The sequence below is a fragment of the Lactuca saligna genome, chromosome 5 (assembly GCF_052625555.1).
Source record: "Lactuca saligna cultivar CGN05327 chromosome 5, ASM5262555v1, whole genome shotgun sequence".
Taxonomy (NCBI): domain Eukaryota; kingdom Viridiplantae; phylum Streptophyta; class Magnoliopsida; order Asterales; family Asteraceae; genus Lactuca; species Lactuca saligna.
Window position 1 is genome coordinate 217,795,611 of NC_136421.1, and position 23,420 is coordinate 217,819,030.

Genomic DNA, 23,420 nt, shown 5'->3' on the forward strand with positions numbered 1-23,420 from the left:
GAAGCGTAAGCGATCATGCGACCCATCATGCTGCATGAACATTGCCCCTAATCCTGTGATCTGTGACATCCCCATTTTTACGGCCAGAAAAGACCGATTTGTTTATGCTTTGTTTTATAAAATCAGAGTAATCTTTTAAAGAAAATGGTTGCGGAATTTGTTCCCAAAACAAGATAAGATAATAACTTATCAAAACATTTCTCAAAGAGAATGTATTTTCATTTAATAATAAAACCTCGGGATGTCATGTTCCGATACAGACATATAAGAATAAACAGAACTTACATTTAATTACACAATTGATTTATATCTCCTTTAAATCTCTCTGTGAAATATGTCTTCGTATTAATACCTGTGATACAAAGAAAACTGAGTGGGTCAGGCTTGGGAGCCTGGTGAGCATATAGGGTTTTCATCCCACAATGTTATATCATATATTTATAAATATAGAACATTCAAACTTGTACAATTTCACCATATAAAGGCAACTCTTATCCCACCCCATTGATCCTCACAACGACACGATCTAAAATCTCGTATCTAAAGTTTTCCTCTTTACCTGATCCCTACTCACGGATCTAAAACTAACCTTTTTCACTTGATCCATACTCACGGATCTAAAACTACCTGATCCATACTTACGGATCTAAAAATAACCTTCTGATCTGATTCATACTCCTGGATCAATAATTGTACCCAATTCATACTCCCGGAATAAGGACAATTAACTATACCCTAATCCTGATCTGATCCATACTCCCGGATCAATAACTGTGCCCAATCCATACTCCCAGACTAGGGACAATTAACTTAGTCTTAATCCATACTCCCGGACTAATAACAAGTTTTATCTCTTTACCTGATCCATACTCCCGGATCTAAAACTAACCTCTTGGTCTAATCCATACTCGTTGAATAACTAGATCAACAACAACAACATCGGGGCCTCTCATCTGTTTATCACACATAAACTATCTACCCATGTTCTACCCAACATATTAGTAGATAAAAATATATATTTTTATACATAGTTTAAAACCTGTATAACATTCTCATTCAAAACCTATTCCACATAACAGATGAGGCATACCCACATAACACGTATTTCATAGAGAATAAATCAAATCAATGAGATAGAAGAAAATGAATATACATTCACACATATAACAACAAAATATACACATAACACGTATTTTATACTAAATACTTAATAATTATGCGTTAGAAGAAAGTAACCACACACTCACTTGATTAGAAGATGATCGGACAGCACTACGACTTGTAGAAGTAGTATTCTTCGGCAGATCTGGAAGATCTTTACAAAAACCGGACTCCTCGCGGGCAGAGCTTCGGCTCGGGAATCACACTTCTCGGGATCTCCGGGGCCTCGAGACTTGCTTCGGGGCTCGGGAATGATACCAGGGCTTCGGGATGTTTCTTGCACGAAAAACTATGCAAAAACACGAGAAAACGGGAAGAAATGAGCAAACTACTCGGCTGCCCTCGACACCCTTTTATAGGGGGCTGGAACACGAATTACGCTGGGCGTAATTCTAAATTACGCTGGGCGTAACGGGGATAAGAACGCTGACTCCCCCCCTTCCGGATAATATCGAATTTATATTTAAATTAAATATCGAAAATATTTAATAAACTTCAAAAATTCATATCTTCCTCATACGAACTCCGTTTTCGACGTTCTTTATATCCCCGCGTAGGTGAGACTACGCTATACAACTTTTGTTTAGACTCCATCAGCTAATTTTGACTTTATTTTTATTATTTATTTTTAGTAGGCCGGGATAGGAAAACTCCGTTATAAAATCATAACTTCTTTATCCGACGTCCGTTTTCGCCTATCTTTTTATCGTTTTACTCCTATTAACGAGACCTTCGATTCTCATTTAGATTGTTTCGGCTAAAAACCGCTCGATCTCAAATCAAGTATTCGGGCTGCATACCGCTAAGTCGAAACTTAGAAAAATCATAACTTCCTCATACGAAGTCAGATTTGTACGTTCTTTTTATGCACGCTCATGGTTTAACGTATTCTACGACTTTCATTTAGATTCCTAAGGCTAAATATCGCTCTAACGTAAATTCACTTTTTACGTCGCGTTGTGTCGTGCCGGTTCTATCGCGAAACTTCGACAGGTCATAACTTCTTCGTTATAACTCGGATTTCGGCGTTCTTTATATGCACGAAAACCTTGTAACATATACTATAACTTAATTAAGATTATTCCTTCAAAATAATCTTCCATCAAAAAGTCATTTTTGACGCTTAACATGTCTACTTGACTAGCCCGGATCTACGGGCGTTACATGATCGATGCATCATAATAAACCACAAAATCCTGAACACCCTCCGAAAGGGTCAAAATCGATGCCTTACACAACTGTTGTCTCAAGGTCTCAAAAGTTTCCTGCTCCTTAGGCCTCCAACGAAATGTAATTGTCTTATATGTCAATCGGGTCCGCGGAACAGTTATCTTGGAGAAATCATAGATAAATCTCCGATAATAACTCGCCAAACCAAGAAAAATTAAAATCTCAAATGGAGACCTCGGGACCTCCCACTGTATCACGGCCTCGACCTTGGCCGGATCGACCAAAATACCATCCCGATTGACAAGGTGGCCCAGAAACTACACCTATCGCAACCAAAACTCACACATGGAGAGCTTTGAAAAAAGTCTCTCCCTCCTCAAAGTGTCCAGCACTTCCATCAAGTGCTCCTCGTGTTGCTCCTGATTCTTGGAATAAACGAAGATATCATCGATGAACACAGTCATAGGCTGATCCATCATCGGCCTGCACACTCAGTTCATGAGATCCATGAACATGGCTGGAGCATTGGTGATTCCAAAAGGCATTTACCACAAACTCGTAATGACCATAACAAGTCCGGAAAGTTGTCTTCTGCATATCCTCATCCCTAACGCTCATCTAATGATTACCCGATCGCAAATCAATCTTGGAAAGTCAAGATGCACCCTGAAGCTGGTAAAAAAGATCATCAATCCTCTGGAGTGGATAATGGTTCTTTGTTTTTAACTTACTCAGATCCTAGTAGTCAATGCACATATGATGAGACCCATCCTTCTTCTTCACAAATAAGATCGGTGGATAATGTTCTTCACCTTAATAGCAAAAACCATAACCTCTTAACCCATTAAGACATCCAAAATCATGCATGGAAGGGAAATAATGACCAAGACCATATTTTTATGCTTTTAAACACTTCAAAACATCTGAAAGGATAACTTAAATGGATTGTATTAGCTCATACTCAAAATTCCAAACTAATGGGACCAAAAGAACACAAACTTCATGGTTAAACTAGATCTAATCATAGCTTCATCAAGTTTAGAGCTTTTCACCTTCAAAGAGTGACCGAATGTGATGTGATTCTAGATCGAAGGTGCTCCACACTTTTTGGGTGATCTCATATTCTTCCGTCTTTCTTCAAGTTCACCAAAACACACACGTCAAGCTCAAAATGGCCTCAAAAGGGATTAGGGATTGCTAGAGGGTCGAAATAGGGCTAGAGGTTGATGAAGGGAAGGAAACTTGGGACATAAAGTTGTTTAGATAGGGTCCAAACCCTAAAAATTAGGGTTTGGGATCCTGCCATGTACGCCCAGCATACGTTTCCCACGCCCGAATATTACAAAAACCCCATTATAGGCCATTTTACATTAACCTTCATATAAAAGGGCAAAAATGCAATTGTTGGGAAAAACCCCAAGAACGATTTAATGATTATAATGTAGAAAATAAGAACGAACACAATAATGAAGATATGACGGATGAACAAAATATTTTGTTCAAGAACATGAGGAATTGCACTATAAGAAAAAAATTAAAGTAAATCTATTCTACCTAAGAAACCTCATTATGATTGGAGGCTACATTTTGCCTCACTTTTTTAGCCCTAGTTATGAATAATACATGACAATATATAAGGAATAAAACAAGTCATGGGCCTAATAACCTACACATCATCAAGGGGGCCCATTGTCATAATCCATGGAATACTTTAAACCCTACATTCTCCCCTCAAGGTATGAAATGGATGATAAGGCTTCAACTTCCAAAACAGGCATCTAGAAAATAAGAAAGGATCTCGTAATGAGGAATATCAAAAGTGATCCACGAATCTTGATTCTTCAATAGTCTTCAAAATGGGTTCTAGGATATATAAATATGAAACCAAGCACTGAATTAATGTTTTTAAACTTCATGTTCTAATGTAATCCCAAACATCTTCAAGAAAACCAAACCCACCATGAAAACCCATTTCGAAATTATGAACCAAAGTCACTTCTTGTCTTTGAAGAACTCCCCTTCCAAGTCACAATGATCTTCAAATATGCTAATAATATAAGCTACCAAAAAATACCATGTAATAATCCAAATTTAAGATTCATAACATCACTTGATCGAGAAATCATTAAAAGTCAAATATATTCAAAAGCTTTAGAATAGTTTGATATGAACTTATATGTAAAAGATTTAGAAGAGTTCAACGAGAACTTCTTTGTAAAAGCTACCTTCATATTGTTACCACAAGCTTCATCAAAAATATTCAAATTTGAAAAGTCATAAACCCAATTTCGAATGGTCATATTAAATTCTCCCCCTTTTTTATAATAAAAAACGTGATTATAAAACCTTCAAGTGGTCTTGAGAATAATATTGAATTGAATAAACACTTACTATGCTCCCCCGCGACAAAATAGAATATACAATGAAGTTTAAAATCCGAAATAGTCAGAAAAAATTGACGTTATTGCGAAAGACGACTTTCCGAACCGCCAAGACTTGTTGGAATCCACAATTTTCTGTTCACAAAAAAAAATATGTGCACTAAAACCCCAATTATGTTCATCAACCTTTAAATTTGCAAACAATTCTGAATATCAGACTGAAACTGTCACTGTGCTAAAAGTTAAGGGACTTAAATGGTAATTCTGCATCATACCCTTTCGTTCGTAAAACATTCGGAAATTAAACCAAAACTGCAATGTAGCTGAAGTTACAGGGACCAAATATGTAAATTGAAGTCTCTTCCCCATTTGATCTGATTAAACGAAGAATGGCGACAGCAACGTGAAACATGAATTCCGATTCTGAAATTAAGCAAAATTTCCGAATACAAATTGATTCTGATCAACTCTTCAGGTTCCGATCAATATGTTCAATTCGGATTCCGAGCCACTTGTGATTATAATTCCGAATACGATGATTTGAGTTCCGATTGCGAGAGTAATTCAAATTGCGAAAGGTTTCAATTGCGAGATCAAAAGTGAATCATCATATGTGAAACTAATGTTTCGATTACAAGACAGTTGCAAGAATAAGAACACTTGAGAGATCATTACAATCAACTGTGAATCGATTTAGTCGTTTCAGAATAACCTTCACACAATCAAGAACCAAATTTCGACTGATAAACCACCATTGCGATACACATACTCATAACAACATCTTTGTTCATCGTCCTTTTTGAGAGACTATTGATCCCGATTGCGAGACAAAACTACGAGAACAGATGCTACAAGTTATGATACCATCTTTCCAAATCAAACCGACATCGTATTTCAGTTCATAACAATCACAATCCATAGCTTACTTCTGTTCACTTCTTCGCAGATGAGAGCACCATTCCAAACACAAAAAAATCACAGTACCGATTCAATCTTCACAGCTTTCACTTTTAACATTTCTTGTTTGACAATTAAAATCCAATTGCCGACAAACACCAAAGTTTAATTTCCACGTGACCATTTCAGATCAAACGTCAAATTCAGAATCATTATCAATTATTCTTAACTGATCTTCATTAGGAATCAACAAAACACCATTTAATGAGATATCTTCAAAATAATCCTCAGAATGTAATCGAGAAGAGGAATAGATAGAGTAAATCAATTCAAATACCATAATCAAATAGCAAAATTAAAATCGATTTTGGGAATGGTATTGTTTATGAATATCGACTCAAGAACAGAAGAATTTGAAGGAACGACAATTACAGATTCAAGATGAGTTGATGCAGTAAACGACTTTAAAGAATAAGCTCTATGGGCTAGGTCAAACCGTGAACAATAAACGAATGCACTTGTTTGGCTTAAGAATACATGAACAATATTGGATCGGTAGAATCAATATAGAAGAAAAAAAGACTTAGATTATTTGGCCTCAAAGATGGATCTATAGAAAATAATTGAATCAAAAGACTTTGATCTCAAAACAAATCAGATCCAAAGAACAGAAACATTACCACGATGAACAGTAAAATACATCATAAATCTTCATAAACAGTAGCTTGAACAAGAATCTTGATTCCAAAACGTGAAAACACCAAAAATATTCAATAACTAATGTAGAAAATCATAAAATCTAGAACCGATACTTCAAAAATCAATTAGATCTTCAAAGACCCGCTCCGATACCACTTGTTGGGAAAAACCCCAAGAACGATTTGATGATTATAATGTGGAAAATAAGAATGAACACAACAATGAAGATATACCGGATGAACAAAATATTTTATTCAAGAACATGAGGAAATTACACTATAAGATAAGATTAAAGTAAATCTATTCTACCTAAGAAACCTCGTTATGATTGACGGCTACATCTTGCCTCACTTTTTTAACCCTAATTATGAATAATACATGACAATATATAGGGAATAAAACAAGTCTTGGGCCTAATAACCTACACATCATCAAGAGGGCCCATTCTTATAATCCATGGAATACTTTAAACCCTACATCAATAGATATTCATATTCATACTTGGGATTAAAAATGGAAATAGCTCAATATTAAGATGTTACACACTACTTATTGTTGGGACAGGTTCCTTCTATGGAGATGATATATTATCAGGATATGTACCAGCTATAACGACGACTTGTCGTCGCCACATGGTTGGGTGTTTTTTTACAGATTCTATACATTATCATTCCTGCATTTTTAACGAATCCAAACACTTTGCAATATATATCAATTGAGATACAATAACTAGCTATCATTGTTCAAATTCAAAACATCAAATTCAAGTTTAATATTACAATAAGTACTTACCATTGTTCAAAATAACACAAAACATCAACCATCATTATCATCATCTTTTTCATCTTCTCCTTCTTTTTTCATCCTCTCGAGATCGACATTTTGTTGAGAGGTACTTCCTTTTGTGTTAGAGTTGAATAGAAAACTAGGAAATTGTGGTGGTTGGAAGTTAGGAATACATGTCGTCAATGATGTATTATATTGTTGCAAGTATTCTTGAATTTTTTGTGCATCAAATTGGGATTGAGATTTATATTGAGATTGGGAAGATGTGGAAGTGGAAGCATGTTTATTTGGAATTAGACCCAAAAAATGGCAAGACGATAGCTTCTTATTCTTGTTATGCATCAAACAGGTGTCGTCGCCATAGCTCCTTATTCTTGTAGTGACATTTGCACCAAAAAAATGGTGAGGCGATGATGATATAACTTTGCACTAACTTTTCCAAGCACCAATTTTTGGCGATGGGTGAAACTCAACACGTAACTTGGCGAGGCAACACAAATGGTGTTGCGGCCATGGCGTATCCGATCCCCTTTCTTTGATTTTGGTTTTGCTGATTTGAGCCTCTCATGATACCATGTTCTCGATCTAAGGGTGGTTTCCCTTTCTCATCTTTGTTGAAATCGAAGTCTATTTTTGATTTTTTAGTCAAACATTGTTCTTCTTTGCTGATAATTTCATATCTTAGCATGCTTATATTTGAGAGAGAGAAAGAGAGAGAGAGAGAGAGAGATTCATACGAACCATTTGTGTGCAAAAAACAAATGGTGTTTTCTTCATTGATAATCACTTAACAAAATTTAATAACAAAGTTATTCATAAGTATCATTCGTGTGCAATGTTTGCTCCATAGGGACCATCTCAAGGGAAAAAGTTTCCTATGGACCATTTCAGGGATAAACAGACTAGCAAAAGGACCATTTGTGAAATTTTGTCAAAAAATTATAATAATGTTGTAATGCCCTATTTCAGGTTGTTTCCATATCAGGGTAGTAATCAAGGATTTGGTATCAGTAGGTGTAGGATCCCTGAAGGAGTTGGTTGTGGGCTCAATTAGAGATGGGTGGTGTATTTTGGAGGATTTGGGTATTCAGTTTGTGTTTCAGAGTTAAAGGGTATTTTGGTAATCTGTCAGCTAGGGTTTCTATATAAGTGGATGTTTATTTGGGATATGGTAATGCGGATATGAGTTTATTAGAGCATAGAGTTTCTCATTACCTTTTAATGGATAAATGGATTGTTGGAATCGGATGTGTATCGAAGAAGTTATACCTTTGGAGTATTTTAGGGTTTAGGAGTTAAGCAGTACAAGGGCCCTACATATATGTACGCATGGCGTACTAGTTCTAAAGTCGTACACAAGGTGTAAAATGGTGTACGCAGGGCGTAGAGTTGTGAAGAATGATCGCACATTTAGGCACGTACGCGGGGTGTACATGCATCTTAATGAAAACCCTAATTATGATGATGTACCTAATATAATCTCATTAATTCTTCTTGGTTGGTCCTTATACCAGCCTCCAAGTTCCTAAAAACCCTAGAAACCGTCTCTAAGCATCCATGTTGTAGTTTTGAGCTCATGATGTGCATTTTGGTGTTTGTAGGTCATTTCCAAGAAGATGGAGCTTGATGCAAGGTTGTGAAACAAAGATGAGCTCATGGATCCATATTATGTGTTGCATTTCCAACTTGTTGGAGGTAAAAAGATTGAAACTTGTTCATTGATGTCTTAGATCTAGCATGGCTGAGTTTTAGTTCATTTTGGTCCCAAGATTGAGATCTAGTTGTTTGGAAACCACTCCAGGAGCTTGAGTTGCCACTCTTGGTATTCTTATGGTCCTAGAGTCATAAAGTTGTCACCTTTGAGACTTAGAACCATCCATACATTATTTATGGCCATTGTTATGGAAGTAGAAGGTTATATTTCGAGATTGGGTTTGTATGGGTTATGCAAAGTCACCAAGTTCGTGACTTTCTGGTTCTAGATGTTGTTCATGACTTTGATCTATGGTTTGGATTTTTGGACTTAAGCATTAAGAGCTTAATGTCGTTATGGATTAAAGGGGGAGTACACTAGGTGTACAAGTCATTACGCACAACGTATAAGCCAAATTGCATGTCCGCTTGGCGTACAACTAAGTACGCCCCGCGTACTCAGTTAGGAAGGTTTTTGGCCTTTTGGGCTTCGTGTTGTGCTTCCTTTTTGGTCTTGGGTGTTCGAGTTCTTATCAATCCATCTGAGTATGAGTGTCTTGGACCAGGAATTTTGGTTGGGCCTTAGGGTAAGGCCCATGTAAGGGGCTTGAGCCTAATTTGGAAAATTAGGCCATGGATTTGGGCCTTTTAGATTGTGAGTTGGGCCTTAGCATTAGACCAAGATGGTTTAGGGGTAAAATGGTATTTTTACCCCAAGTTGGATTTATGGTTATGGATTGGAATCCAAATGTTGATTAGGTGTTGTTTTGATGTTAATAGTATGGGGATCAATCAGCCAGAAGCTAGAGATATATCCGCGCGATTCAGCAGTACGAGGTGAGTCTTCTCCCATTGTCGGCTCACTAATTTATATGTGTAGTATGCTTGTTGTCTCTATGACTCTTGCATATATGTATGAGTTGTGCGGTAGAATAGTTGTATTCGTGAGGACCAGTTGGGTTTAGCTGTTATTATTGTATGCTAGTTGTCTTCGTAACTCTTGCATGATTGTGTGAGGTATGAGTTGTGTGGTAGAGTAGTTGTATTTGTGAGGAATAGTTGGGTTTAGTTGTTATTATTATATGTTAGCTGTCTCTGTGACTCTTGCATGTTTGTATGAGTCGTGTGGTAGAATAGTTGTATCTATGAGGACCCGTAGGGTCCAGCTGCTATTATTATGATATGTCGTTATATGTGACCAAGATTGCTGATAGTCCTCAAGGTTGCTGATAACCCACCGGGCGTGCAGTTAGCCAGCAGAGTTTGCGGATAGTCTACAGGGTTGCTGATAAACCATTGGGCGTGTTGTTAGCCCATTGGGACTGTCGATAGTCAGGGTTGCTGATAACCCATAGCTATTATTTGTGATGTGCGGTATTTTGGAGAACTCACTAACCTTTGTGCTTACAGTTTGTGGTTATTGGTTTCAGGTACTCTGGTTTTCAAATTGAAGAGCTTAGGATGATTGCAGAGCACACACCGCATTCTGTGAATTACTTTGATTTAATTTATGTTTTGCTAAATCTTGGTTACTTGATTTTCTGGGAAGGATATGTATTAACGATGTATTAATCTAAAAATAAATTTTTTTTATATCATGATTTTTGGGATGTTACAAATGTTGTAAAAAAGATTTATAGAAACCTATAAAAATTAAGAAACATATCTTAAAAAATTGTAAAATTTTCTAAAAAAGTCTTCAAAAGGTTGTTGAAAAATCAATTTATAAATTAAACAAAATTTGGGATGAATTCATAATAAAATTTGATGCTAAGACCAAGTTTGTAACTAAATTTAAAATATGAGCTGAAAGTATAAAAATGAAAAAATAGGTGTCATATTCAACCTGAGATATATCATGAATTACTTATGTTTGTGGAATCATTCTCACGTCCAAACGATGAAAAGTGATTACAATTTAAATTGGCTCAATAATCAGTTAGGAAGGATGTCGAACGAATCTTTTGTGTTCTAAAAAGAGGTTTGCATTCGAACAAAGAATAACAAGTAGCATGATGTATCTATGAATCATATTACATAATATTATTATAGAAGATGAAGGAAAGACGAACTGTACTATGAAAATGAGAATTTACCAATATTCGAAGGAGTACATATTGGTATGTTGGAATACATGTCAAAATTAGGAAATGTATACGACCAAGTTGGACACCACAACCTTCATAGATTTCATGAAACATGTCTTTAATGCTCATATAAATCTCATCATCAACGATTTGTTCGAGGATATAGAAGACAAATTGGACATGTTTGTAGATGATTCAAGCAAAAATTATGATGACGTTATGAACGATGATGATTTGGTGTGACATACTATTTTACTATATTTTTATTTATGTATTTTTTTAATATGTGCTTTTTAATTAATGAAATAGATTCCTTTTATTAATTTTATATAATTACATTTTATTAGATTATAATTTAACATATTTAATTAAAAAAAATGAATATCATGTTGTAAGATCATTTCTTATTAGTTAAATAGGGCGAGGGAGTGTACAAAAAATAAATAATGTAACGTTGATACGCCAGACCAAAAATATACTAAAATGAATACCATACCCACCAACCTTACGCTGAAACAGGTGCCTTTATTCGGCTTAGCTTAACACCCTATTAGTTAATATGAGACTTGCAAGATTAATGGGTATATAAATGGCATTTATGTACCTTCTAAAATTATAAGGTAAAGGTTCAAAGAAAATATATATTTAGCATTAGGTATGAGATCCATGTATTATACGAGTTTATTAAAAATAAAAAATTTAATATTTGTAAACGTTAAACATTTTATAAAGTAATTGAAAAAAATCAATGAGTTTGTAATATTTTATATGAATTTATTCTCAAATTAATAAAATGATAACCTTACATAAATATGTAAAAACATTTTATATATATATATATATATATATATATATATATATATATATATATATATATATATATATATATATATATATATATATAAATTCTAAAAATTTAATGTAAAATGAAAATTTTCAAAAAATAACAAATGAAAAAAAAAAAAAAAAACATGACAAAATGAAAAAGAAGAAGTTATGTAGAAAAAAACATTTTTAGAGAGAATTTTTAATGTATTCAAATAACTTCTTTTATAATAGTTCATACTTTATGCAAAATTCCTATATCCATCACCACCAAATTTATAGCCCAATATTTTTGTGTTTATTTTGAATACTATTAAAAAAACCAATACATAAAATTATTTAATTACACATTATTCAACCATATATAATTATTATTTGAATTGATGTGTGTGAGTGTGTCAACATCAAAAAATCTCACATGAACATGCATACCTGGCTAACATTTTCTAAAAGAAATTATAATGTAGTTATATGTACTCTATTATTAGATTCAACTAGCATAAGTTCAAAACTGTCTACAAAAATAACAAAATAAATAAAATTAGACCCCACAATATAAATCCATGTATAGTACCAACCCATCCACATTCCGTGGCTCAAACATGCACAATGCCCAGGATCATAAATACTTGTGTTACATCCAAAAAACACAGCTATGCATGTTTTAGCTTCATATATCATTATTATTATGCAATTATTTAAATATCTCCTAATCAAAAATTAATGATTGCATTTAATTTTATGACATTGTTGGAAATAATTCATTATATGAAAATAAAATAGATTATAAAATGTCATTAATTACACAGCCTTCCATCATTCTAAAAAAATACACTTAAGCAATGTAATTTGAGTAACTTGAAAGTTGTTTTTTAAATTAATCTATTGAACTTTTAATAAATTATTATGAATCTTAATTGGTTATAATTAGTTTTTTTTTTTTTTCATTTTCAAAAATAAATTTAATATAAATAATACAGAATCCCATCCACAAACTCAAACGATACTGTTTGATACTTGAAGAAGCATAGATATATAGCTTGCTAGCTCACATGTCTGTTGGTTGGTGGTTACCCACACCGGTAAACCTTATGATCAGATCCTCTTGTGTGTGTAGTGTGTGTGTATATATATATATATATATATATATATATATATATATATATATATATATATATATTATGATTTTATAACTGATTATCTAGAATGAGAGGAGACAATAGTAGGCAGTATATGGAGAGTATGAGCAGTGTGTTTTGTTGGCTGATTACCAAGAAGAGCAGGCATGATGAAGGTGTTAAAAAAACAGTGGAATAGGGAACAATGAATCACACAAAATGAATAAAAAAAGTGAATTGTGTTATGTGGTTTGGTGATATTCATGATGCGGTGTAGTTCATAGTTGGTAATTTAAGAAAAAATGGTTATGTTAATTGAACCGCTTTTAAATATATTGTTTTAAAAATATATAAAAAAAAAAAACATATTTTTGTATTCAAAAAATAATTAAATTCGCCAAGTTTACAACTAATTCAATATAAAATTAAAATTCCCATTGAACTAATCCATTATTATTATTATTATTTTTGGTAACTTAAAAACATCAAATTAATACTTTTGGACAAGTGAAATTGTTAGTGAGAATTATAAGTTGTCGTAGAATCAAATATAAAACACTTTTTTTTTTGCATATACAGTCTAATTGTGAACCAAAATCCATGTTAATTGCCAATTAAGGTTAATTTTATGAGAATCACTGCAGTTTCATGCTAGGTTAAGTTTCGTTATCTTTTAAAAATTTTAATATTAACCAAACTATAAATAATGGTATAGAATTATTTTTAAAAACTATGGGAAGGTCGATGATATTGTTCTGATCATCAATAATAGATATGGTTTTGTTGGGCAGACATGTGGGCTATCAAGACAAGGGAAAGAAAGGCAGGGGAGTAAGAAAAACAACGGAAAATATCAAATAGTTGTTAATTTAAATTCTATTAATCTTTTAAAAGAATTGGAAAATATGGATTATTTGATTTTTACATGATAAAAACAATGGGTCGGATTTTTTTTTCCTGTGTACATGATGTTAAATTGTTAATTAGAAAAGTTAAGATTGGAGTAGCAAGCGACTCTCTTTTTGATTTGTTCATGTTTGCTTTTAGCTCCGAACCCCTATGTGTAATATCGAGGTTGTCTCAGTTATGCTCTCTGCTTTTACTGCTTCACCTAGACTTTTTGGAGATATATTGTTGGAGATTTTATATCACTAATATTATTTAAGTGTAATTTGATTAATTTGTTGATCAATATCACTTTGACAATTATCGAACAAATTAGTATGGTGCGGAGTGCACATTTGTTTGATTTTGTTATTGTTAAAAGTATACTGCTATTTAGGGAAGAAACCCCTAAACTGACGGGGGTTCGGGGGCAGTGCCCCTAGGAGCGGGGTCCCAGGGGCGGCAGCTGATAGCTTATTTTATTTCCTTGCTTTTATTAGTTTATTTTAGATTTTTAGCTCTTTTTAATTAGTTTTGCATTGTATATTCTTTATTTTCTTTATCATGGATCATATCGGAGACTTTTTATTTTACATAAGAAATCATGCAGGATTCTAGAGCTTATTGCGGTTGCGGTTTGACTGGAGTTGGGCTTAGTGGGCTTTCCGATGCATTATTGGGCTTGGCGGATCCACCAAAGAAGAATTGGGCTTAAAAAGCTAAAGGTTTGGATGAAGTTGGCTTGTAAAGATGGATCTTGGACTTTTATTTTGGGCTTGGAGCATCCACATTTGAGGCTAAAAGATGATTTGTTAATTTCAATCACATGGATATGGAGGGGACCAAAGAAATCTTTGGTAGTGGAAGGGTGGAGTGGAGGAATGAGGAGCCAATAGCATAACAGCAACACTTGCGTAGGTGGAATCGCCGCCGTGTACCCATGCAACTGCCCAGTTTGGAAATTTTGGTCATTTGGCACACCATAACCTTGGGGGATCAGATCTATCAGCCACAACTTCGATTTTACACCATTGGAGACCAGTAGGAGGCGATTTTGAAGCTCAAGACTAATTTCTTTTCATCTTTCCAAGTTATTGGTAGTTTCTTTATGCAATTAGACTTTTGTGATTGTTGTTCTATTGCCATGAGTGGCTAAACTCTCTATTTTGGTAGACCTTGGCTAAAACCTCTGAATGTTTGTGGGTTTTTGAAGTATTTATGCTTATTTATTATTTATCTTATGTCTATGATTCTAGTTCATATTTTCTATGCTTGTTTAGTGCTTTGATCATGAGCTTGGTACTTTAATAAGCAATTGTTAGTTTATTTCTTTGGTTTAGCATTGAATCATTGAATTTACTTAGAACAAGAGCTTTATGATGGTAGAAATCATCTCTAGTTTATGAATCATAACTCCTTTATGAATGTGTAAGCATTGACATCCTCTAGGAATTGGCATATCATGTTTTATGATTGCTATAACGAATTTGGGATGAATGATAAGCTTCATGTTAAATCCTAATGATAAACACACAAATGTTCATTGTGTTTAATTGCCTTGGTTTATCAATTCTCTCCAATCTTTAAGCATCTCACTCTCTTGCTTAATTGCAAGTTTTTAGTGATTAAAGTCTTTTAGTTTTCAAGCAATCATAACACCCCCCCCCCCCCTTTTTTTTTTTAGTTTAATTGTAGTTAGTTAGTTTATTTACAATAGTTCTTTTAGATTGCATTGGTGATTAAATACAACCATTTCCTCGAGGATGAATACCCATTTTTACCATTATATTATGTTTTATTTGCAAACAAAGGGTGTAATTTGCTTGGTAGACTTGACATCCCACAAGCAGCCCCTGGCTAGGGTCGATTTTGTGATCCATTTATAGACCCGGTTTAAAGTTAGTTTGTGACAGGTAATCTGACCGTTTTTGGACAGTAAGTTATTTTCTTGTAACTACCATATGACAGTTTTAAGACAAAAGTTAGTTTCTGTTATATGATCAATTTCGGATTCGTTTTGGGTACATATTTCATAACATCTTCGTTCTCCATTCTAGAAAAACCATGAGTTTCATCCGATAAGAGATTTTGAGTGTACCCTCGAAATGTTTTAATCTGAAAATGTTTCACAACTCTATATCCTGATTTTCTAACATATACATGTGAGAACGCTTTTAATAGAAAAGTTAAAGACTCTCACATGTTGGCTAGTGATGTGAAGTCGTTGGTGTTTGATTAGTTGAAATATAGACGTAGAGATGGTCTTTTGTTTAACAGGTTTAAACAGTGTGGTAAGTCCTTATGAGAATGTTTCAAACTGATGTAATTATAACCGATAGCTAGCTTCTATTTTATAAATAAATTTCTTGTTAAAAAAAATAAGTTAACAGGTCTCAACCCACATATGAATGTCGACATTTTAACACCTATGGATATCCAACTATGCAAGAGCCATAACAACTTTTTAATACTCGACATATTGATATAACCTTCAAAAAACAAATTATAATGAATCCATAACATTATAAAGTGATGTAGGTACAAGTCTCCAATATAAGGGATACAACTCTTGATAATAACATCCCTAGACATTAGTAAGATTGAAATTTTGATAGCATCATTGTGGAAGCCACCGATCAAGTGTTTATAATTTCAGAGTTGACGAGAGTCATGCACGATATGTGAAACAAACTAATTAACAACATTCATCGTTGCCATGATAGTATTTTTGGTAATTCGAGATTCTTTAGGGTTCAAAATCGTATTTTTCTGTTTTTATGATATTATGAATTTTATAATGTGTTAAATTTAGATAAATGGTTATGGATTTTACGATTTGTTAGGGTTATGAAATGAAATTCTATCTTCTTATTTTATATATATATATATATATATATATATATATATATATATATATATATATATATATATATATATATATATATAGGGTTAGGTTCATTTGAGACCACCTATATTTTGTGAGACCGTGAGATGTATTTTTTTATTTTTTTTATCTTTTTTTTATTTTTTTTAGTTAATTCATGTTCCGAAAATAATATTTAAAAAAAGAATTTTTTGATTTTTCCATTTATTTTGCATTTTAAAATTATTTTTAGAATATGTACAGTGTAATATTCTATTTAGAATACTTCACGTATTTTTCAAAAAAAAATAGAATTTTTTTTTATTTATTTTTATTTTTTTAGTTAATTCAAGTTCCGAAAATAATATTTAAAAAAAGAATTTTTAGATTTTTCTATTTATTTTGCATTTTAAAATTATTTTTTAGAATATGTCAGTGTAATATTCTATTTAGAATATTTCACGTATTTTTCAAAAAAAAATGGAATTTTTTTTTATATTTTTTTTAGTTAATTCAAGTTCCGAAAATAATATTTAAAAAAAGAATTTTTGGATTTTTCCATTTATTTTGCATTTTAAAATTATTTTTAGATTTGGTCTCACGGTCTCACAAAATTAGAATGGTTCCAAATGAACCTGAACCTATATATATATATATATATGAAAAATTTTAGGAGTACTTTGTTTTGTTTTGATTGGTTGAAATTTCTTTTTTGAATTAATGTTACAACATTCACCATTCAATTTTATACTTTTGTTCACAAACAACTCTTTCATTTCGTTTGAATTTTCCATAACCCTCACATTTTATTACATATTATTAGTATTTAGTCATATTAATATTTTTTTGGTAGGAATGGTCCCTCAACTATATTTGGGTCATTTTAAAGTTGCTTTTTTTTTGTTTTTTTTTTTTTGTCAGTCTACTTCCGTTTGTTATTTGTGGCATTATAGGTTTCTATGTTTTCGTTTAATTGTCACTTTATTAGTTTTGTTTACAGATTCATTGATATTTTTTTATTTTTTATTTATTTATTTGTTTATAGATCAGTTAAAGATGGAATGAATGAACAACTCAAACTATAAACATTTTCAAAAAACAAACAACGAAAAAAATTATCGCATCCGACCCCGCAACGCGAAGGTTCCCCATCTAGTTGTAGTTATTAAGTTTTTTTTTTATATATGATTGTAGTAGTTGAATTTCATTAATAAAATTATTTATTTAATGTGACAAATAGGTTGAATGGATAAATATGTTTTTTACTTTCATTTATCATGAAATGAAATAAATGCAATCTTGCTTTTGATAATATATTAATTTTAGATTTTCTTTTACTGCTTATAAATAATTATTGTATAATATAATTATTAGTATTAATTTTTGGATGATAACATTGCTTTTGTATATAATATGAGTCATTATTTGATTGCTAACTATATATCATGTAATAAATCCTATATTTTATTTATTTTAATAATACAGAACAATTTTTTTAACAAGAGAGAGAAGAACTCAAGAAAGTTAATACAAGACCATATTTTTTTCTAAAAAGGTTTATTCTAAATAATACAAAAATATTTATTGTATTATTGTAATAATAGCAGCAGGTATACGTATAGACTAAAGATAGTGGATTGAAAGCATATAATAGATAGACATAGAATTATTAAGGACCGTACAAGAGATGCAAGCTCATGAGAAGGTCGTAAGAAGGCAGAAGCGCACGTGACCACCTGGCTTCTATGTCTCTTTGCTTTCAATGCCCCCACGTGAGATCTTTTCTTCTGTACTTCATACTTGTTCCTTTTTCCTGTTAAATGCAATGTTTAGTACTTACTAAAACAAAATTATCATTATCATACCATATATTTTAATTAGTAAATTCCGAATTTGGTCCACTGATATACTAAAAATAATAGGCTTACTCGAAGTTTCGTTTTTGTTACAAATTTATTGCCATAGTTTTATTTGTTATGGTGCTGGTTTGAAGTTAATTAATACTTGTTCTTGAATCAAATTTGATCAAGTCCGATTTAATTTCTTATAAGACATATTATAGGCTATAAGACTAAATTAGATGTTTTTTGTTATATAAAATAGTTTGAATCTCATTAACAAAATAAAAAACATTTCAAACTATTTGTTGTTGGAATAAATACACCAATGATTTTTTTGTTAATCATGTTATTTTTTATTCATCTAGGAATTTAATTGTTTTATTTCCGAAAAAAAAAACTTCTTATCTTCCTATTAAAAACAATTTCTTACCGGATATATATATATATATATATATATATATATATATATATATATATATATATATATATATATATATATATATATATATATATATATATATATATATATAGTTGCAGTGGAGAACGATTGTATTTAGTTCAAGTCATTATTTGTTAATTAAATTTTATATATAGTTTAGAATATAGTTTTTATTTTCACTCTTCATGTTTTTTTTTTTTTTTGGATTTTTTCGATCGTTGATTCTCATGATGTTTTTCTTGAGAAAGTGGTACAAGAACTAGAGCTAGAAGATGGGCAAATTAATGAAGAATCATTTAATACAAAAAGAGATTTGGTGGAACTGGAAAGATTGTTGGCAGAAGACTCGATGAAGAACAACAACAATTTGAAGCTCATTTTTCGCAATGTGATCCTTCTCCGTTTGCGCCACGACTTCTGGTGATTCCAAAGTATGTTTCGTTTGATGGGGTGGCCATTCTTTCTCTAGAGAAAGTTCTAAAGTATGAACTGTTTTTGCTTAGTGTCAAGTTGGTGGTCTCGACAAATACTTATTGTCAAACAGAGATAACCAAAACTTCTTAAAATCGTCACTTCTTGTTGTTCCAAAAGTCTCCATTTCAAATCAAAATATTAATATAAAATTAACCTAATTTTATATAAATAAAATGACTAATTACAAGATAATAAAACCATGATAAAAATATCAATGATAATTTTATTTGGTTCCAAAAATAAATAAAGAAAAAAATAGACGGCGTATCTACGATTCTACTCTAATAAATGACAGTTGTTTTTTAACACATGTCACACTCTTATTCAATTTGTCAAATGTAATGTTGTGGTTACTTTAAATTTATTTTTTTCCACATGTCATTTTATAAGTTTTTCTATTTTATTAAATTTCATATAATAATATTTTAATGTAATAATTACAATAAATGTAGTAATAAATTGATATCAACTTCATTAATGAAATTACCTTTTAATTTCAAAATTCCTAAAATAAAACTCATTAGTTGTTTTTATTTATTTATTTAAATTATTTGTTTGTATTTTAAAAATTAAAAAAAATCAATAATAATAATTCATTATTTTTTTTATTTTCTTATAAATTTAAAAGTTTCAAATATTTTAAATTTTATATTTAACTTTTTATTTTAAAATTAACCCATATTATGTGTCACAACTAATAAATAAGAAACGGACGACTCTTTTTTCCTTTTGTGTCCTTCTATTTGCCTCTTTTCTTTTGTGTCTTTCTATTTGCTTCATGTTAGTGCGTTCTTTTTCCAGCCCAAATAAACAGGAAATGTTGGGCTTCAATGAAATCTCTTTTTGAGCTGCTTATAAATAAGAAACGGGCTTCAAATTGGGCTGCCATATTTGATTCTGGCAGCAATCTGTCCAGCTGTTCACGACACCAAAAATCGGATCAAAACTTATCCGAGTTCATTTATTTTTTTGTAAGATCGAATATCAAGTTGGGAAGACACCCGTAAAATTTCAGCTCCATCAGACAATGTTTGCCTCTCTGTCTAATTGTTTGAAGAAAGTCACGCAATGCTGTGAAAAAACTAAATATTCATTATATCGTTTTGTTTTTTCTTGTCGCTCATAGATTTTACTACAAAATTTCAATCGTGGTTGTAATGTATTCAATGTAGCTTTAAAGATGCTCCAAAATATCATCTTACTCGTACAAATCTACACAAAAACAGCTTAAACGAATAAAAATAACCAAAACAATAAATCTAACGATTTAATACAAAAAGAATATTAAAAATGTTAAAACTAAAAGAAAACGAATGCTAAAATATATACAAAAAACCAAACTATCAAAATCCCACAAGCTTAATCTTTCTTTCCTTTTCCTCAAGGAAGATAATACATACAACTCAAATCGAAGAAAAATGTAAAATCCCAAAAATACGGATAAATTTTCATTTTAAAAAATCGAATCCATAAACCAATACTTTTTTCCCAAAAGCAGTCATAGTAAAATGTATCACAAACATGAAACATCAGAGTAAAACAATAATCATTGGTGTAGAAAATCATCGGGGGATGCGGTGCAGTTAAGTCGGGTCATCCATTTGGAACTAGAAGTACCTGAAAATGTTTAACCACAAAATCGTAAACACAAAGCTTAATAAGTTCTCCAAAATATCACATATCATTCAACGGGCCTAACCCAACATACAAACGCATCCAGCCCAATATACAAACGTGCCTAGCCTAGTATACAAACAGGCCCAACCCTGTATATAAATGCGCCTAACCCAACATACAAACGGACCCAACCCAGTATATAAACGAGCCCAACCCAACATACAATGCAAGAGTCACAAAGACAACTAGCACCATATACAGTATAGTGGGAAGACTCACTTGTCTCGCAAAGTCAGCTAAAACACAACTCAATACCATACAGACAGTGTTACAACACACCTATCAAATCAAACAAGGTCCAACCTTATTCTATACTCTATAACTAGCAATCTGACCAAAAGTCACCCATATCAATAAGTCAACGATCAAGGTCAACTTTCTAAGTCAACCTCAGAGAGTCACCACATCGTGGCCAATCCTAAACCATGTTGTGGCAGCTAACCAACAAAACAGTCGGGAATCCTCACTTGCCACGACGTGCATCAAATGCACCATGTCATGGATTCTAGGCATTGACAACTTAACGTGTTTCAATCTTAATCCATAAAGCTCTCAGCTTATCTTCCCCATAATGCTTCTAGGGACCCTAATGATCCTTAAAATTGTAAACTTTATGGACATGCATGCTCTATGCATGTCCTTTCCTAAATCTAGGTCAAAAGATGAAATATGACCTAAAATTTCATGTAAAGTCCTCAAAACACAACCACATCCTACATCTATGATATATAATGTTCTTGGGACTCAAATAAATCATAAAGTTGCAAACTTTATCTCTTCTACTCATTCCAACTTCTAACTACTAAATTCATATTCAGTCAGGACTCAACCGAGTACTTTAGATGTCAACACCAAATCATCGAGTGGCCTAGAGATATCTACTTATCCATTTCTAGCAGAAGGATCAAATAAACTTTGACTACATATGTATGTGGTATTCCTCATGTAATATTTATTCAACCCATGTATAGCTACTAGTTATAGGCAATGTTGGAGAAGAACCAAGATACAACATATTGTAGGATAAAAACTCATGCATCTCTATTTGAAGAATAAGAAATATAGTCATCTTAATTTACCTATGGCATGATCCATGAAGTAATCTGTAAGCGTGATTACTCCAATACTTAAAATCTCCATTTTCAAGTACTCATCAGTATTGGTCACAATAATTAACTATGTTCATCTCTATGAACAATCTACGAATACTATGGCAATCTTAATTCACTACTTTCTCCCAATAGTAGGAGCGACTGTGGAAGTTTGAATAATAAATATTATTCTTGAAGTGGTTCTAAACATGCAAAAGTGGAACATAGTAATATCCTAAATGACATGACTGAATAGGTCTGACAATCATGTCGTGTTCGGGTTGGCGGGTCGCGGGTTGGCGGGTCAAAATATGCCAACCCAAACACGACCCATTTAAATATACAAGTCACGGGTTGGCGGTTTTGAAACATAAACCCATATATGATCCGCTAACCCATTTATTTATACGAGTTCACATGTTGGCGGGTTCGTAGGTCAGATTCCATAAATAAAATTGAAAATTAAACATGAATAAATTCTTGATGGTTGATGCAAACATATCCAAATTTTAGACACTTAAGTCTTATATATCCAATTGAAATTTAAAAACATTCATAGAAACATGTTCAATCTAAACATTAATACAAACATAGATAATTCAGGTGCTAAAGTAATAGTCACAATTCGTATTTTTTTTTCTTCCAAAAAACAAAGTCAATTCTCCAACACCATTTTCTTCTTAATGATGAACTTCAACCTTCAAGTAGAAACAATAGTTATGTGTTTGTGTTATCAGCCTGTCAGGTCATCGACAATCTCACTTCTTACAATCCTATTATAACCACTCATACACACTTCACCTTCTGATTAAAAACCAAATATGTAATGAACTAAGGAAGTGCATCTTGTAATCGGAAAAATAAAACAAAAGAACAAATTAAGAAACATACCAGAAGATTGTATTGGCGACTCATGTTCAGGGTTTCACCGATTCAGCCTTCAAGCGTCAATGTCGTTTGTGATCTCGATACACGATTTGATTTCGATACTTGATTTTGATCACAGAGTAACAGAGGGGAGGGTGGGAGTATGGGAGACTGGAAGTTTGGAAAAAGGAGATATTCTCATATGTGATTTGATTTTGAAATTATTATTTAGGGCAAATGGGCAAAATGGTTACAGACTTAGCCTTACAGGTAACCACTTACGACCTTAGACCATCCATCGCGAGTCAAAATGTCAAAACAGTTAAATGGTCTATGAATCAATGGTATATATTATATAATAATTATTAAATATTAATATTTGATACATAAATACATTTAAAAATAAAATAATTTTTTTTATTAAAAATATAAACGGGTTGGCGGGTTAACCCGTTAATTTTTTGAGA

General features: G+C 32.2%; 1 long non-coding RNA gene across 1 annotated transcript; it reads right to left on the reverse strand.

The window, feature by feature from the left end:
- Window positions 1-3,854: 3,854 nt before the first annotated feature.
- Window positions 3,855-6,649, reverse strand: LOC144997586 (uncharacterized). The gene is made up of 2 exons (XR_013659855.1): window positions 4,291-6,649; window positions 3,855-4,194 (listed from the first exon to the last, which is right to left on the reverse strand). It is a non-coding gene; the product is annotated as an uncharacterized LOC144997586 (long non-coding RNA).
- Between the last annotated feature and the right edge of the window lie 16,771 nt (window positions 6,650-23,420).